The following is a 17,562-nucleotide window of genomic DNA, read 5'->3' as shown; positions in this document are numbered from 1 at the left end:
GGATCAGTTGCTAAGATTAGTAACTCGAAACGGGAGTTGCAGAATAAACAGAGACTAGTTAAGGGTGAAGTGACGATGTGTGTTGGAAGTGGTTCCAAGATTGATATGATCATCATCGCACACTCCCTATAAATTCGGGATTAGTGTTGAACCTAAATAAGTGTTATTTGGTGTTTACGTTGAGCATGAATATGATTTGATCATGTTTATTGTAATACGATTATTCATTTAAGTAAGAGAATAAATTGTTGTTCTGTTTACATGAATAAAACCTTATATGGTTACACACCCAATGAAAATAGTTCATTGGATCTCGATCGTAGTGATACACATAATCATAATATTGAAACCAAAAGATGCAAAGTTAATAATGATAGTGCAACTTATTTGTAGCACTGCCGTTTAGGTCATATTGGTGTAAATCGCATGAAGAAACTCCATGCTGATGGGCTTTTGGAATCACTTGATTATGAATCAGTTAATGCTTGCGAACCATGCCTCATGGGCAAGATGACTAAGACTCCGTTCTTCGGAACAATGGAGCGAGCAACAGATTTGTTGGAAATCATACATACTGATGTATGTGGTCCGATGAATATTCAGGTTCGCGACAGGTATCATTATTTTCTGATCTTCACAGATGATTTGAGCAGATATGAGTATATCTACTTGATGAAACATAAGTCTGAAACATTTGAAAAGTTCAAAGAATTTCAGAGTGAAGTGAAAAATCATCGTAACAAGAAAATAAAGTTTCTACGATCTGATCGTAGAGAAGAGTATTTGAGTTACGAGTTTGGCCTTCAGTTAAAAAACAATGTGAAATAGTTTCACTACTCACGCCACCTGGAACACCACAATGGTGTGTTCGAACGTCATAACCGTACTTTATTAGATATGGTGCAATCTATGATGTCTCTTACCGATCTACCACTATCGTTTTGGGGTTATGCATTAGAGACAGTTGCATTCACGTTAAATAGGGCACCATCTAAATCCGTTGAGACGACACCGTATGAACTATGGTTTGGCAAGAAACCTAAGCTGTCGTTTCTTAAAGTTTGAGGTTGCAATGCTTATGTGAAAAAGTTTCAACCTGATAAGCTCAAACCCAAATCGAAGAAATGTGTCTTCATAGGATATCCAAAGGAAACTATTGGATACACCTTCTATCACAGATCCGAAGGCAAGACTTTTGTTGCTAAATTCGGAAACTTTCTAGAGAAGGAGTTTCTCTCGAAAGAAGTGAGTGGGAGGAAAGTAGAAAACTTGATAAGGTAATTGTACCTTCTCCCTTATTGGGAAGTAGTTCATCACAGAAATATGTTCTTGTGACTACTACACCAATTAGTGAGGAAGCTGATGATGATGATCATGTAACTTCAGATCAAGTTACTACCGAATCTCGTAGGTAAACCAGAGTAAGATCCGCACCAGAGTGGTACGGTAATCCTGTTCTGGAAGTCATGTTACTAGACCATGACGAACTTGCGAACTATGAGGAAGCGATGATGAGCCCAGATTCCACGAAATGGTTTGAGACCATGAAATCTGAGATATGATCCATGTATGAGAACAAAGTATGGACTTTGATGGATTTGCCCGATGATCGGCAAGCCATAAAAATAAATGGATCTTCAAGAGGAAGACAGACGCTGATAGTAGTGTTATTATCTACAAAGCTAGAATTGTCGCAAAAGGTTTTCGACAAGTTCAAGGTGTTGACTGTGATGAGAGATTCTCACTCGTATCTATGCTTAAGTTTGTCCGAATCATGTTAGCAATTGCCGCATTTTATGAAATCTGGCAAATGGATAAACAAAACTGAATTCCTTAATGGATTTATTAAAGAAGAGTTGTATACGATGCAACTAGAAGGTTTTTTCAATCCGAAAGGTGCTAACAAAATGTGCAAGCTCCAGCAATCCATCTATGTACTGGTGCAAGCATCTCGAAGTCGGAATATACGCTTTGATGAGTTGATCAAATCATATAGTTTTATACAGACTTGCGGTGAAGCCTGTATTTACAAGAAAGTGAGTGGGAGCACTACAACATTTCTGATAAGTATATGTGAATGACATATTGTTGATCGGAAATAATGTAGAATTATTCTGTAAAGCATAAAGGAGTGTTTGAAAGGATTTTTTCAAAGAAAGACTTCGGTGAAGCTGCTTACATATTGAGCATCAAGATTTATAGAGATAGATCAAGACGCTTGATAAGTTTTTTCAATGAGTACATACCTTGACAAGATTTTGAAGTAGTTCAAAATGGAACAGTCAAAGAAAGAGTTCTTGCCTGTGTTGCAAGGTGTGAAATTGAGTAAGACTCAAAGCCCAACCACGGCAGAAGATAGAGATAGAATGAAAGTCATTCCCTATGCCTCAGCCATAGGTTCTATAAAGTATGCCATGCCGTGTACCAGATCTATTGTATACCCTACACTGTGTTAAGCAAGGGACTACAATAGTGATCTAAGAGTAGATCACTGGACAGCGGTCAAAAATTATCCTTAGTGGAATAAGGAAATATTTCTCAATTATGGAGGTGAAAAAAAAGGGTTCGTCGTAAAAGGTTACGTCGATGCAAGTTTTGACACAGATCTGGATGACTCTAAGTCTCGATCTAGATACATATTGAAAGTGGGAGCAATAAGCTAGAGTAGCTCCGTGCAGAGCATTGTTGACATAGAAATTTGCAAAATACTTACGGATCTGAATGTGGCAGACCCGTTGACTAAAATTATCTCACAAGCAAAACATGATCACACCTTAGTACTCTTTGGGTGTTAATCACATAGCGATGTGAACTAGATTACTGACTCTAGTAAACCCTTTGGGTGTTGATCACATATCGATGTGAACTATGGGTGTTAATCACATGGTGATGTTAACTATTGCTGTTAAATCACATGGCGATGTGAACTAGATTATTGACTCTAGTGCAAGTGGGAGACTGAAGGAAATATGCCCTAGAGGCAATAATAAAGTTATTATTTATTTCCTTATATCATGATAAATGTTTATTATTCATGCTAGAATTGTATTAACCGGAAACATAATACTTGTGTGAATACATAGACAAACAAAGTGTCACTAGTATGCCTCTACTTGACTAGCTCGTTAATCGAAGATGGTTATGTTTCCTAACCATAAACAAAAGAGTTGTTATTTGATTAACGGGATCACATCATTAGGAGAATGATGTGATTGACATGACCCATTCCATTAGCTTAGCACCCGATCGTTTAGTATGTTGCTATTGCTTTCTTCATGACTTATACATGTTCCTATGACTATGAGATTATGCAACTCCCGTTTGCCGGAGGAACACTTTGTGTGCTACCAAACGTCACAACGTAATTGGGTGATTATAAAGGAGCATTACAGGTTTCTCCAAAGGTACATATTGGGTTGGCATATTTCGAGATTAGGATTTGTCACTCCGATTGTCGGAGAGGTATCTCTAGGCCCTCTCGGTAATGCACATCACATAAGCCTTGCAAGCATGGCAACTAATGAGTTAGTTGTGAGATGATGTATTACGGAATGAGTAAAGAGACTTGCCGGTAACGAGATTGAACTAGGTATTGGATACCGACGATCGAATATCGGGCAAGTAAAATACCGATGACAAAGGGAACAACATATGTTGTTATGCGGTCTGACCGATAAAGATCTTCGTAGAATATGTAGGAGCCAATATGGGCATCCAGGTCCCGCTATTGGTTATTGACCAGAGATTTGTCTCAGTCATGTCTGCATTGTTCTCGAACCGTAGGGTCCGCACGCTTAAAGTTACGATGACAGTTGTTATGAGTTTTATGCATGTTGATGTACCGAAGTTAGTTCGGAGTCCCGGATGTGATCACGGACATGACGAGGAGTCTCGAAATGGTCGAGACGTAAAGATTGATATATTGGATGACTATATTCGGACACCGGAAGTGTTCCAGATGAATTTTAGATAAAACCAGAGCACCGGGGGGTTACCGGAACCCCCCAGGGGGTTAATGGGCCTTATGGGCCTAATGTGGAGAAGAGGAAGGGGCTGCCAGGGCAGGCCGCGCGCCCCCTCTCCCCCTAGTCCGAATTGGACAAGGAGGGAGGGGCGGCGCCCCCCTTTCCTTCTCTCCCCCTCTCTCCTACTTGGACAAGGAAAAGGGGGAGGAGTCCTACTCCCGGTAGGAGTAGGACTCCTCCTGCGCCCACCTCCTGGCCGGCCGCACCCCTCCCCTTGGCTCCTTTATATACGGAGGCAAGGGGGCACCCTGGGACACACAAGTTGATCCTCGTGATCGTTCCTTAGCCGTGTGCGGTGCCCCCTGCCACCATATTCCACCTCGATCATATCGTTGTAGTGCGTAGGCGAAGCCCTGCGTCGGTGGAACATCATCATCGTCACCACGCCGTCGTGCTGACGGAACTCATCCCCGAAGCTTTGCTGGATCGGAGCCCGGGGAGCGTCATCTAGCTGTACGTGTGCTAAGAACTCGGAGGTGCCGGAGTAACGGTGCTTGGATCGGTCGGATCGGGAAGAAGACGTACGACTACTTCCTCTACGTTGTGTCAACGCTTTCATTGCGATCTACAAGGGTACGTAGATCATACTCTCCCCTCTCGTTGCTATGCATCACTATGATCTTGCGTGTGCATAGGAAATTTTTTGAAATTACTGCGTTCCCTACACGAGGTTCGTAGAGATTCAGGCGATTCGGCGATGCGTCGGCGTTCCCGCCGGCGCCGAAGTCGTCTGCTAGCCGTTTTTGGTGGCACTGGGCAGTTTCGTCGCGGCCGCGGCGGCGGCATCGTTGGTGTGGTTATGCTTGTTCGGAGGCACGCACTAGTATTGCCTATGGATTGGGCAGGTGTCTCCCGGTTTGTTTGATGCGCATTGGTTCGAATTTGTGTTTGCAGTCAGTTCGTGGGAGAATTTTGAGGGTGAATTTGAAGTCGCGGTAGTTGCCATTGAACCCTAGATCTAGTTAGTTGGGTTTTGAAACTATAGTATGAGGCGAACTTGATAGTTTCATTAACTATCATGATTGTGTGGCAACTAACTCCCTGAACAAATGTGATAGTTGCCACAAATGTGTTTCCCCTTTATGGCAACAAATTACTGAAATGACTGTGCTAGTTGCCACATATAAGCTTTTGCATGGGGCAACTATTTTTATTGAATGACTGTGATAGTTGCCACACACACGCTCTTCCATGTGGCAACTAAATTTGCTGAATTACTATGATAGTAGCCACCAACATGCTTTTTATTGTGGCATCTAATTTTTCTGAATGATTTGTGATAGTTACCACACTGTGATAGTTGCCAAAATCAGTAGTCAATGCAGTTTCAGGAGCCAACTGCACTGGACGGCAACTAATGTGCACATCAAGTGTGCCTGTTGCCACTTGGATAGTATATTCATGTGGCGAATAGAATGTGAACACACTGTCTGTTGCCATTCTGCAGATAAGACAGTGTGGCAAATTGGCTGCATAATGTGGCAACCAAATTTGCATATCAATTCTGTCAGATGCTATACATATGCTTTGCATGTGGCAAGTTTTTGGCTGACCACCATGACAATTTGGTCTGTTCCTATCTCAACAGAATGGCTCGTGGCGATCATCAAAATAATGATGATGATTTCATGGATCCACCACAGCGTAATCGGGCAACTGGACGGAGAAAAGAGGGTGATGAGGTAAATGTTCACACATCCCCCTTCCTCCTGATTTATGTTACTGGTTGACACCTCGAGCTTGCAGTCATCTGACACGAACTAAAATTTCATGACATTGCAAAACATGGCAACAACCGATCACTGTTTGCAAAAACATGGCAACAACTGATCACTTTTTGTCTGTTTTTTGCAGAAGAAGAAACGTATTCGCAATAGAGCCTCCCAAGAACGACTGACTGCGTTGACTGACAAATTCACCGACGATCAGAAGGGGGCTGCTGCTGAGATGGGTATGCAGTCTATGATGGATGTCCGGTGCACGAACCTTGTCAACCCTGTATGCGACTGGCTTGGTGAGATCTACGACCCCGCCTCCAGGGAATTCGTGATTCCGGGACGTGGAAGACTACCGTTGAACGAGGAATCCATGTTCTGCACTTTGGGTGTACCTCGTGGACATATGAAAGTCCCGTACGAGGTCAACAATGAGATCGAGAAAGCGTTGTTCCCCCGTTTGTTTCCTGGGTCTGAATCCATGTCGAACACGTCCGCAGTGGTAGATTCGTTGTAGGCCATGACGACGCATGGAGATGTTTTCAAGATGAAGCTACTCATGTACCTCATCTCAGCTGTTTTCGCTCCGACCACCTCTCTTCGCCCAAGCAACAAATGCTTCCCCATCCTGGTGAATGATCCATCTTTACTACTTTATTTTCCTTTGATCTTTTTGGCTCCGATGTCATGTGTAAAGCTAGTGACTGCCAGCGTTTTCCGATGTTTTTTTACATTTGATTTCTGATGCGGCAACCTTTTTTTGTCCTGAAATTTTGTGTGGTGCAGGCGGATCTGGGAAATGTGAAGAACATGAATTGGTGTAAGTTTATTGCCGACTTCCTGCACGATGCATTCTCAAGCAAGATGTACCAAAAGGGTTGTCGACTGCATTTAATGGTATTTTTTACCAGTTCTTTCTGTGAACACTGTTTTTTAACACACTTTTATTCATGCATGGCAACCTGATCATAACAAGATGGCAACCCGATCATATCAAGATGGCAGCTGCCATAATGACAATATGGCAACTGGCATAATGACAATATGGCAACTCCCATCATATTAGTATGGCAACTGTCATCATACTATGATGGCAACTGCCATCATAACAACATGGAAACTGCTATCACACTATGATGGCAATTAGCACATGGAGATGGCATCTTCTTCTTTTTCTTCTATTCTTTTCATGCACCTCAACTTGATTATCATGGGAACATATATTATCCTGTTTTCGTCCACACAGTACCCATGATGGCAACTGATATTTATTTCTTTTTAAAATTGTTTTGCATCAGCTCATGTACGTCGACTGTCTTGACCTGTCCACCGTGGATTTCACTGGGACAGGAGGCCCGCCGCCTGCGCACAAGTTTGCTGTTTCTGCGTGGACTATCAACGCTGTCAAGGCTGTGCTTGCCGCAGACAAGGCTACTGACACCACATACGGAAAACTGCAGGTTAGTTCTAGTTTCTTTGCCCACACGGCATGCCTACAAATTGGCATGAGGCAACCATCTGTGGGTCATAAGAGCTGACTACCTTTGTTATCCATGGCTGTCTGAGTACTGTATCCATGTCTCATTCCACATGGCAACCCTTTTCATTCGTGCTTAAACTTACATTCTCTCTCTTACGTCCTAGCTTTTTTTTTCTTTTTTTGTTCTTTCCAGCTGATGGCCAAGCATGCTATAGACTACAGCGTGTTTGGGGGGCCTCAAAACTTTGGAAAGTGGATGGATGTGTACTCAGCTCCGTCTTGCCCTGCCGAGGTAATCAAAAAATCTACATCTATGGTTTGCCGTGGAGTATTTTTTGATGTCGTGCAAGTGATTGCAATACGGTGGTCATTGATGCTTCTTTGTTTCATGCACAGGCAAGGGCACCTGTTGAGCATCTAATAGGGCAGTTTGCATCTGGAATGACCGACTTGCTCGGGAAGTTGGTTGAGGGGTGGACGTCCCTCAGTGGCTCTGACAGCGACGCAGTTGCGAGGCAGTTCACTTCGTTTGTCGCAGAACGTACACACCGGCCAACCGGTTGCCGTGGCTGGTATGACTACAACAGTTCCCAAGAGCCTACTGACACACAAGATGAACTAGGTGGAGATGCTGGTCTCAGCAAGGATTACGACGATGTCATGGAGAATGTGCAAGAGAACACCGATGATGATGATCATGCTGAAGTTCACGCAGGTGGTAACAAGGGCAAGGATGCAACAGATGTCCCCCAACCGGAGAAAGTGAAACAACACACGGTTGCGAGAGGCGAGGGGGTTTTGCCATCAAAGAGGGGGAGGGCTCCAGAGTGTGTTGGGCAGGGTTCTGCTGGCAAGAGGTCTAGGACCGACCCCGTAGCTGCCAGGAAGAGGTTCGACTTTTATTTTAGTTTTTTGCTTTGTCTATTTTCTTCGAACAGACTCATCCTTTTTTTGCACTTGTTTTTGTCAAGCACGACAACGAGTTTGTTGTCTGACAATTGCCATCTTTTTTTCCTCCATCTCATACGTGCAGCGAGCCGACAGCTGGTGGACGAGCAGTAACGAAGAAACAGGCGCCAACGCCAACCCGTGTTTCTGCTCGATTGAACAAAGGCGCCCCCATTGCCGGTGACACCCCTTCCACCAGGTCATCTCCTCGCACGACGACAACCAACACCGGGGATCCTATCGTGTTGCCAGACATGAGGAAGGCAGTCAGGAAGTAGGTTTTTTCATCCGCTTTTCATTGACATAGCGCTATACTTTCTTGATTTTCCAATGCATCCGTATTAGCTTGTCACATTGTCTTCTGTCATCGCCCCCACGTGGCAACTGTTGTTCTCCAAATGATTTTTTCCTTCCTTTTTAAGTGTATGGCAACTCCTATTGTTTTTACATGGCAACTGGAATCTAGGCCAAATGGTATCTTTATGTACCTAATGGCAACTACCATCTTTACGTTGGCTTGTGAGCTCATCCCACACCTAGGTTTGAAATTGCATTCATGGCAGATCAGACATTTTTATCATTCTTCAATTTGGCTAACATGGCAACTGCTACTGGATGGCAACTGCTAATTATGACACATGGCAACTCACGTTCCCCGTACATGGCAACTGCCAGCTTTTCCACTTGTTTCTCATTTTTTTTAAGATTTCTACCAAGGAAAACATATTTTTGTTCACTTTTTAATACCTTTTTCGTGTGCTTTTTTTTTGCAAGGTGAAGAAGACTACTATGCGCGGGGCCAAGCATATCAGTAAGGACCCGCTCGAACGCCTGCATTCAAAGTTGTCAACAGGGGGCAACTCAGATGTACATGAGGCACCAGGCAACAATACTGCTGCTGCACCATTGACCGCTCCCACCAACTCTGATGCAAGTGGCCGACCATCTCCGGCGGCTGCAGATGTGTAGGCTAGAACAACAGGCATCCGTACATCGGGGAGTGACGAGTCAGTATCTGCTAGGACAGCTGAAATATTGCCAACTCTTCTGGCAATGAAGGATGCTGCTGTGAGCCATGCCACCCCATCAGCAAGTGTTGAAGTGGACGCTCCCGAGACGAACCTAAGAAAGGAAGATTCCCGCTCATCTGACACTGATTCCAAGCGCGTGCGTGGTGGCACTCCTGTGTCCACGACAGAAGTGGCTGAGGCGGCAGTTCACAAGGATATGCCATCTACAGGTGAGAGTCCTGGCACAACAGCTCCATCTCCTGTCGGTGCAGATACTGCTAAGGCGACTGTTTCGCGTGCTGGTCTTCCACCTAGGCGTCGTAGCCCCCGCAAGCAACCAACAGACATACCCAACGCACCGGCTATAGCTAGGAGCAGGAGAGACGAGTCTGGTTATGTTGCTGCGTCCACACTGTTCCCGCCACCTGCCAAAAGCAATGTGATGGAGAAACCGGAAGACTGGAGCACAACTGATGCAAGTGTCAAGCCGGGCACGAGTGACGCAGGTGAAAAACCGGAGCAGACTGCGCCTTTACCCGCAGTGGAAATCCCCAGCATAAATCTGCGCACTTCCAGGCTCCCAGTCAATGTCGGTGTCCCCTACAGCCCAAACAAGAAGATTGTCATGAAAGCTGTGGCTGATACCGCTGACAACATGCCCCGCCCTGCAAATAAGGCCGATCATTCTGTAGCGGCCGATTCAGATATGTTTGTCGATGTTTCACCCTTGGATTCTGCCCCGCAAGTCGTTCGTGGTCCGGCCAGTAGGAATGAGAGGCACCCAATGGCCTTTACCCCACCGAGCTTCAGCCTTGGCATCAGTCAAGATCAACTGGTGGTGCAAGATCCTATGCCAGTTGCCGTTGCTTTCCCAGGAGGCATGCCCGCAATGATGGCGCAGCCAATGGTCGAGAGCAGGAAGGCTGTCAAGTTCGCAGAGCCGATTGTGCAAGGTACACTTGTCATGTCCTTATGATTTTTCTTGTATACATATTTGTAGTTTGACTTTTGTCTCAATCATATTTTTTGGGGGTTCTCACTTGTGATGGCAACTGACATGTGATGACATGGCAACTGGATTTGATGTACCATGTCACCTACATTTTTTTTGCTGCCATGCTGCATTTTGACATTTGGGCAACCACGTGGCAACTGAAGTTGATTCAACATGGCAACTGTAGTTGCTGTCACATGGCAAATACAGTGCATTACACATGGCAACTGGATTTTCCACGCCATGTCGCCTGCATTTTTTGTTTCCATGCTGCATTTTTTCATACGGCAATCACATGGAAAATGGAGTTGACACAACATGGCAAATGTAGTTGCTGTGACATGGCAACTACAGTCCAACTAGATGGCAACTACAGTGCAACTACATGGCAATTGTAGTTGCTACGACATGGCCACTTTAGTTGGACAACACATGGCAACTGCCCCACTTTTTCTACCTACATCTCACATCATGCACCCTATCTTCTCACAATCCATCTGTTTTTGATTTTCTAGGTATCCTAACCCACTTTTTTTATCATTGCAGCCACCCCTGAGGAGATTTCACCGTCACTTGACGAAGCTTACCGCATGATTGAGGAGGCAGCATTGCAGAGGAGGTCCTCACGAGGGCAAGGGCAATCAAGTTCCAACGCGCCTGCAGATACGATATCTGAGGATACCATTAGGAGTGCCACTCCTGGTTCTGTGAGGCAGTAGAGGGTAGTTCACCCACCTCCTGTGGAAGACTACGAGCCCGAATTCAGGGCCACTAAGGAACAGACCCAGCTGTACGATATTGTCAAGAGGTTTGGAAATGCGAGGGCCAGCAGCAAGCACATGAAGGAGCTGAAAGCGTAAATGACCACACCCCATAATCTCTCATTTTGCTTTGCTCCTTTCTTACCATTCATCTTCTTCGTACTTTCATGTATTTTTACTTAGTAGGCATGATTATTCCATGTCATATCGTTTTCATACAGCTTATGTTTGGACAGAACCAAAGTCATTCAGTGCGGAGGGACGTACGTCGAGCTGGGTGATCTTGCCGAGTCCGTGAGGCCAAACGGTAAAATGTCGACGAATGTAGTTGCATGCGGGATCGACTACATCAACAATCACACCGATGTGTGTGCCGACAGGATAATCATGCATTACAGTGTGACCTGCGAAATATGGGATGGTGACTTCCACCACAAAATCCTGAGGAAGAATTTTGCTCAACACGGTGAATTCGAGCTCACACTGAAGAAATATGTGAGTACTCCTTCCCTGTCTGCAATGTTTTTTCACATGGTGTGGTTTTTTGCCACCATCTGCACTTTGTGTTTATGTGGCAGATGTTTTCATGTGGCAACAGCTGCCATGCACACTGACTTCTTGTTTTTTGCATCCCGTGCAAACTATGTGGCAACTTGATAGTAAAATACACGGCACATTTTGTTCATACATGGACGGCAACTTTCTTTCAACTACCCCCACCCATAACCAAACATTCTACGTGATTCTAATTTTTTTGTCCCTCTGCTGTTCTTTATGTGAACTCTGCTTCTCATTTCTTCACTTTTAAATGCAGGTCATGTTCCCCATGTTCCAGGAGCTTGCACCACATGACCCACACGACAAGTGTGGTCACCACTATGCGATCTGTCTTGACCTGAAGAACCAAAGTTTTGAGGTGCTTGATTCAATCCGTTCGGAAGCTGATGCAGACCCTACTACGCATGCCTAATTCTTCATTAACAACCTCAAAGAGACATGGAACCGTCACTACGAACATTGAAAGGTCCAGATCAGGCATTTCCCGACTGAGTATGTGGCGACTGCGAAGCAAGGGAACACGTAATTTCTTCCTTCCTTCATGTGCCATTTACATCAATCCAACCCCTCTTTTGTTGTCACATCTGAATTGAAGTCTATATTTGTTACGACTGTCCTTTTTGCGTGTTCACCTGACTCTTTTCCTCGTGCAGGATGGACTGTGGCTTTCAAGCGCTGGAATACTTTGCAAAGTGGGAAGGCAGAATTGTCCCCCCTATCACAGCTGCAACGGTCGTTGAGCTCCGGAAAATCTACACATGGAACTGGTTGACGAATGAAGATTTCAACAAGCGGTCCGTAGCACACGAGTTCGTGGAGGAAGCTGTCAAGAAAGTCATCAAGAAGTACAAGTGATCACATGGTGTTACACACCGGACGCATACCTTACATTCTGTTGCCGAGGAATGTAAGGTACTATCTCTTTGTTTCTCGTTGAAAACTATGTTTGTGTGCTATGTTATGACTGCAACCCCGCGTAGCCTAACTATGTAGTGGTGGTGTGTGAGCGACATTTGAATAGTTTCTGTAATATATGTGTGGACATGAACCTATTTTAGGCGTTACAGCAGATATGTTTTTATGTTTGTCATTATTACAATGGTTTCATCATTTCTAGCACCGGTTTGCTGTTTCGAATGCGTCTATGATGTTTTAAAAAAGATGGCAAATGTAGTTCATCAGACATGGGTAGTGAAAGTCATCGTCGTTTTTCATTTTGGCTGTTTTGCTTCTTCTTTTTCATCGCTAACTGCACCGGCTAGCATGGGTAGGTTGATCATGTAGCCACAACCTTTGCTGCGGTTTATGCACGTTACGATTTTTCCAACTTGTTTCCATACATTTGCACACAACACACTATGTGTCTCTAAACCGCGTTGTATTGTCATGGAAATATATGCCATGCAGAGTCATTACAAATATCATGGTATATTTCCAGTACAGCTAACATGGAAGATACAGTACAACCAACATGGCAGATCCAGCATAATTAACATGGCAGATACAGAACAACTAACATGGCAGATCCAGTACAACTAAAATGGCAGATCCAGTACAACTAGCATGGCATATTTACTATAAAATAGCATGTCATATTTAGTATAAAATAGCATGTCATATTTAGTATAAAATAGCATGTCATATTTAGTATAAAATAGCATGGCATATTTAGTATAAAATAGCATGGCAGACCAACTACACATAACATGTCAGATTAACTACACATAACATGGCAGATTAAGTACCCATAACATGGCAACTGCATTTATCCATTCAATGAATTTTCCTTCCACTTCTGATGCCCCTCAAGAGTCATTCTCCCAATTTTTTTTAAAAAATTTTCTCATCATATAGGGTACAAAACAAACTGTCCACAAGGACCATGTCACATCGCCCCAATTTTTGCTCATGGATTGCCCGCCCCTTTCTTCGTTTTCTTGTGTTTTGCTTGGATCTCCAATCCCGACTTGTACCTTATCTCTCTTGGACGACCCTTTGTGATAGAACGGGGTGGGTTCCTGACCTGGGTCTGTGTGCTTGCTGTTCCAGATCCTATCTTCGAGTTTTCAGATGATGGCCCCGTGGATGAAGGCACACTTGATGTGCGGGGGAACCGGTGTAAGGCTTCCTCAACTTTCCTCTTCTTGATCTCATCAAGCTCTCTTTTCAGTGCCTTCCTGTGTTTTTCTGCGACTCTCGCTGTCTCATCACTCTTGCACGCTTCATCAATTAGCTCAGCATAGTTCTTTGTCAGCACAACGTGCCTCACGGCTTCCATGGTTGACTCAGGTCTCTCGTCATGCACAGCCAGAACTGCATGTGTTGTCTGCGGCTCCAACGCGTCGTCAGCGTCCCAAGTCCATCGCCGCCTTATGAAATGGTGGGGCATCCGTGTCACAGCGTTCATGTCCATTACTTTTAGTATGTGACAGCACACAATGTCGTCCCGTTCGAACTTGTAGCATTGGCAGTAGTACTCGCCTTCGCCTATCGAGGCTTTGACGAAGTAGTTCCTTCCTTTGTCCGGATCTTCAGGTTCTGAACCTGACATGCCCAAAATAGAACACACCTTGAACGTATGTTCGTCCACTTGGAAAGCCATGAACATGCTGGCACGCTTTATTTCTTCCTGGAATCTGCAAGTTTTGTGTGTTTTCTGTTAAACTATCGTGCGCACTTTTCTTGTACCACCTTATGTTGTCATGGAAATAGAAATACATTTTGTTTGAAGATGGCAAACATAGTTCATTGAACATGGCAAATATAGTACGTTGAACATGACAAATGCAGTACACTAGACATGGCAAATGCAGTACACTAGACATGGCAACTATAGTACATTTTCAACTGGACATCGTCATTTTTCCACACCAACATTCCCCAATGGAAGCACATTGCATAAAACATGGCAACTGCCCTTTTATTTAAACATGGCATCTACAGTTGAGTAAACATGTCAATTGCATTTCAACAAACATGGCAGATGCATTTTATTAAACATGGCAACTGCATTTCTGCATATGTGTCGCCAATATAACATTTTTTCCAGTTGACATTGGCATTTGCATGCCAACATGCCCCAATGGAAGCACAGTGCATTAAATATGGCAACTGAACTTCATTCAACAAGGAAAATGCACCCGAGCAAGCATGGCAAAACAGAATTTTCATTGAACATGGCATCATGCAGCTGAGTAAGCATGGCAAACAGTATTTCATTAAACATGGCAACTGCATTGCACTCTATAAGGCACCTACTGATTTGGTGCTTTTTCTGCAAATAAGACTGTAACGCAACTGACTTACTTGTTAAAGATCTTGTTGGTGTATATCTTGCTCATTTGCCTCTCTATCGGTAAATACGTTAGCAATTTTGGTTGCTTTAGTGCTGTGGTCGCTTCTTGCTGTAGCTCAGATCCCAGAATTTTTTGTTGCAAAGCTGTGTACTGCTTGGCAAACTATAGCAATGAGTTGCCAGGGCTGACGTACCGCTTCAAAACAGCATTGAACCCCTCGCTGCGCTGCGTAGTCTGCAGAAAGGGGAAGAAGCACTACATGAAGTAGGCCGGCACCCAGTACATTCGCTTCTCCCACAGGCTAACAAGAGTCTCGTTGTCTTGGACTTTATGTGTTTCAGTCATGGCCATCCAGCTCCTTTCAAACTCCTCCACCGTCAAGCTGTGGTCCACGCACAGCTCGAATGCCTTGTGCAGCTCTGGATGGTCAGCAAAGAACGGTCCTAACGTCTCCTCAGCCTTCTTTATAATGTGCCACCTGCAGTGCCTGTGCACTGCCAACGGAAAGACCTCCTCTATGCCTGCACGCATGCTGAAATCTTGGTCTGTTATTATGTTCATCGGAGCAAGTCCATCCATGCACTTCAAGAAGGTCTTGAACAGCCAAACGTACCCATCCGTGTCTTTGTTCCGGACGAGCCGGAGCCGAACTGCAACGACTAATTGTGGTTATTTATTCCTATGAACGGAGCGCATGGCATCTTGTACATATTGGTGAGGTACGTCGCGTCGAATAAAATGCAATCTTGGAAATGTTTGTAGAGTCTCCTTGTAGCACCATCCACCCAATACATGTTCCTGACACGGTCCTCATCGTCCAACCTTATCCTGTAGAAGAAATCTGGATCTTCCTTTGTTTTTTCATCAAAGTAGGCCATTGTGGCCTCTATGTCTGCCAACTTGCTCTCTCTACGGTACTTGGCCTATAGGTTTGTGACGTCAGCTGGTATGTACGACATGCTACTCAGAGTCCCCTTTTTGCCGTGGATGAGAGATAGTATATGTACCATTCTTGATGGACCGACGTTACAATCATGTAGCAGCTTTATGAATTGCCTTTCGACGGGGGTGAACCCTTTGTGGGCGGTCAGAAATTTTACCAGGTCAAACTTCTTTATGAGTTGGTGGTTGTGCTCGTCAAAATATTCATTGACCACCCACTTTGCTCCATCTACGTTTAGCTTACACCGGACAGGGCACTCAGTCTTGAGAATGATACCTCTCTTTCGTTCCGGAACGACAGGCGCAACACCTTTCCCCTTCTTGTTCCTCCGTGCCTTGTGGCACCTCATCTCACCTCTGCTGTACTCGTTAGTTTTCTTAATTTTCCTATGGTACTCAGTGTTGACCGCAAACCCATGGAACTTTGCATATGTCTGGTAGTATTCCTTTGCTTGTTCGAACGATTCAAATCTCTGCCCAATGTACGGTGGCTGAGGTACCACGATCTCTGATTGCCCACCATCTTCATCCCCTTGTGCGTCGTCGTCAGTTTCATCATTCACTTCGGTATCGGCGGCAGTTCCATCTAATTGAGTGTTGCCAGTGCTTGTGTTCAAAGGGGTGCTTGTCGGCATTGCTGGAATGATTGCCATTCCCGACTCTGACTCGAAATTGTTTGTGGCATGATTGTCTGCTGGCTGGTGGAACGCGTCTTCCGTGCGCTCAGAGCTCCCCGCCGTAGATGTCCCCGCGCCGCTGTTCAGTGTAGTTGTAGGCCCTGTAATAGAAAAAATAGGTACGGGAGTAAGACTTTTGTTTGGATAAGATGTGTATCGCAACGGATCACACCATCTTCGAGCGATTTGGCATGACATCATTTCAAACAGCAAGCCGTGAGTCTGCGCGTGGACATGTATGGCAGCTGTAGCTGTCCAGTCATGGCAGCTACTGTTCAACAAACATGGCAACTAATTGTTTTGTTTACAAATAACTACAAATAACAAATGTAGCGCTGTTTTTTGTGGTTCAGATTTTTTCCTTACCTTGTTGTGCTGCATTTGACCATCTTGTGTGGTCTGTGACACCATAATGACGTGCTCCACCTGCAATTTGTGAAGCTTGCCATGAGACGTTTGCCGGGTTACCACCAGCGTAATAACCTGTAAGCATAGTAGTGGTTGGTCAATTCATGGCAAATGCAGTTTTGTGCTAGCACGGCAACTGCAGTTGCCCCTGATGTGGCAACTGCAGTTTTATTGGCATGGCAACTGTAGTTGCGTCGGTATGGCAACCGCAGTTGTTCCTGTATGGCAACTGCAGTTGCCATGGCATGGCAAATGTAGTTGCACTGGCATGGCAACTGCAGTTGTTCCTCCATGGCAACTACAGGTGTCCAGGGATGGCAACAACAGTTGTCCAGGGATGAGAAGTGTAGTTTTCAATTCATGGCAACTATAGATGTCCAGTCATGGCAATTGTAGTTGTTAACTATGCTCCTTCTGCTAATTGAGCATCCGCAACTTCACTTTTTTTATGGACTCACATGTGTATGACGTCGATGGTAGGTACATGGGTGCTGCCTGATGCCACGTGCTGCATGAAGGCTCTGCATTTTCACCCGTGATAACTCGTGAGTCCTTTTGCCAGTTTTTTTGCATGTTCATTTTTCATGTCCACATCAGTATGTGCTCTTTTTTCGTTTTGCATTACCTTGATTAGACATACTAGCTAGTTGAAGTTGGCTGCCCGTACATTTGTCAGTGTTAGCGCCTTGTGACTGAACTTGCCACGGGGGCCCCCTATGAGTATTTTGGTCATAAGAACCTGCGAAAA

This window comes from Triticum urartu, chromosome 1, assembly GCF_003073215.2.
Source record: "Triticum urartu cultivar G1812 chromosome 1, Tu2.1, whole genome shotgun sequence".
Classification (NCBI taxonomy): Eukaryota; Viridiplantae; Streptophyta; class Magnoliopsida; order Poales; family Poaceae; genus Triticum; species Triticum urartu.
Note: the sequence above shows the minus strand (reverse complement) of the source record.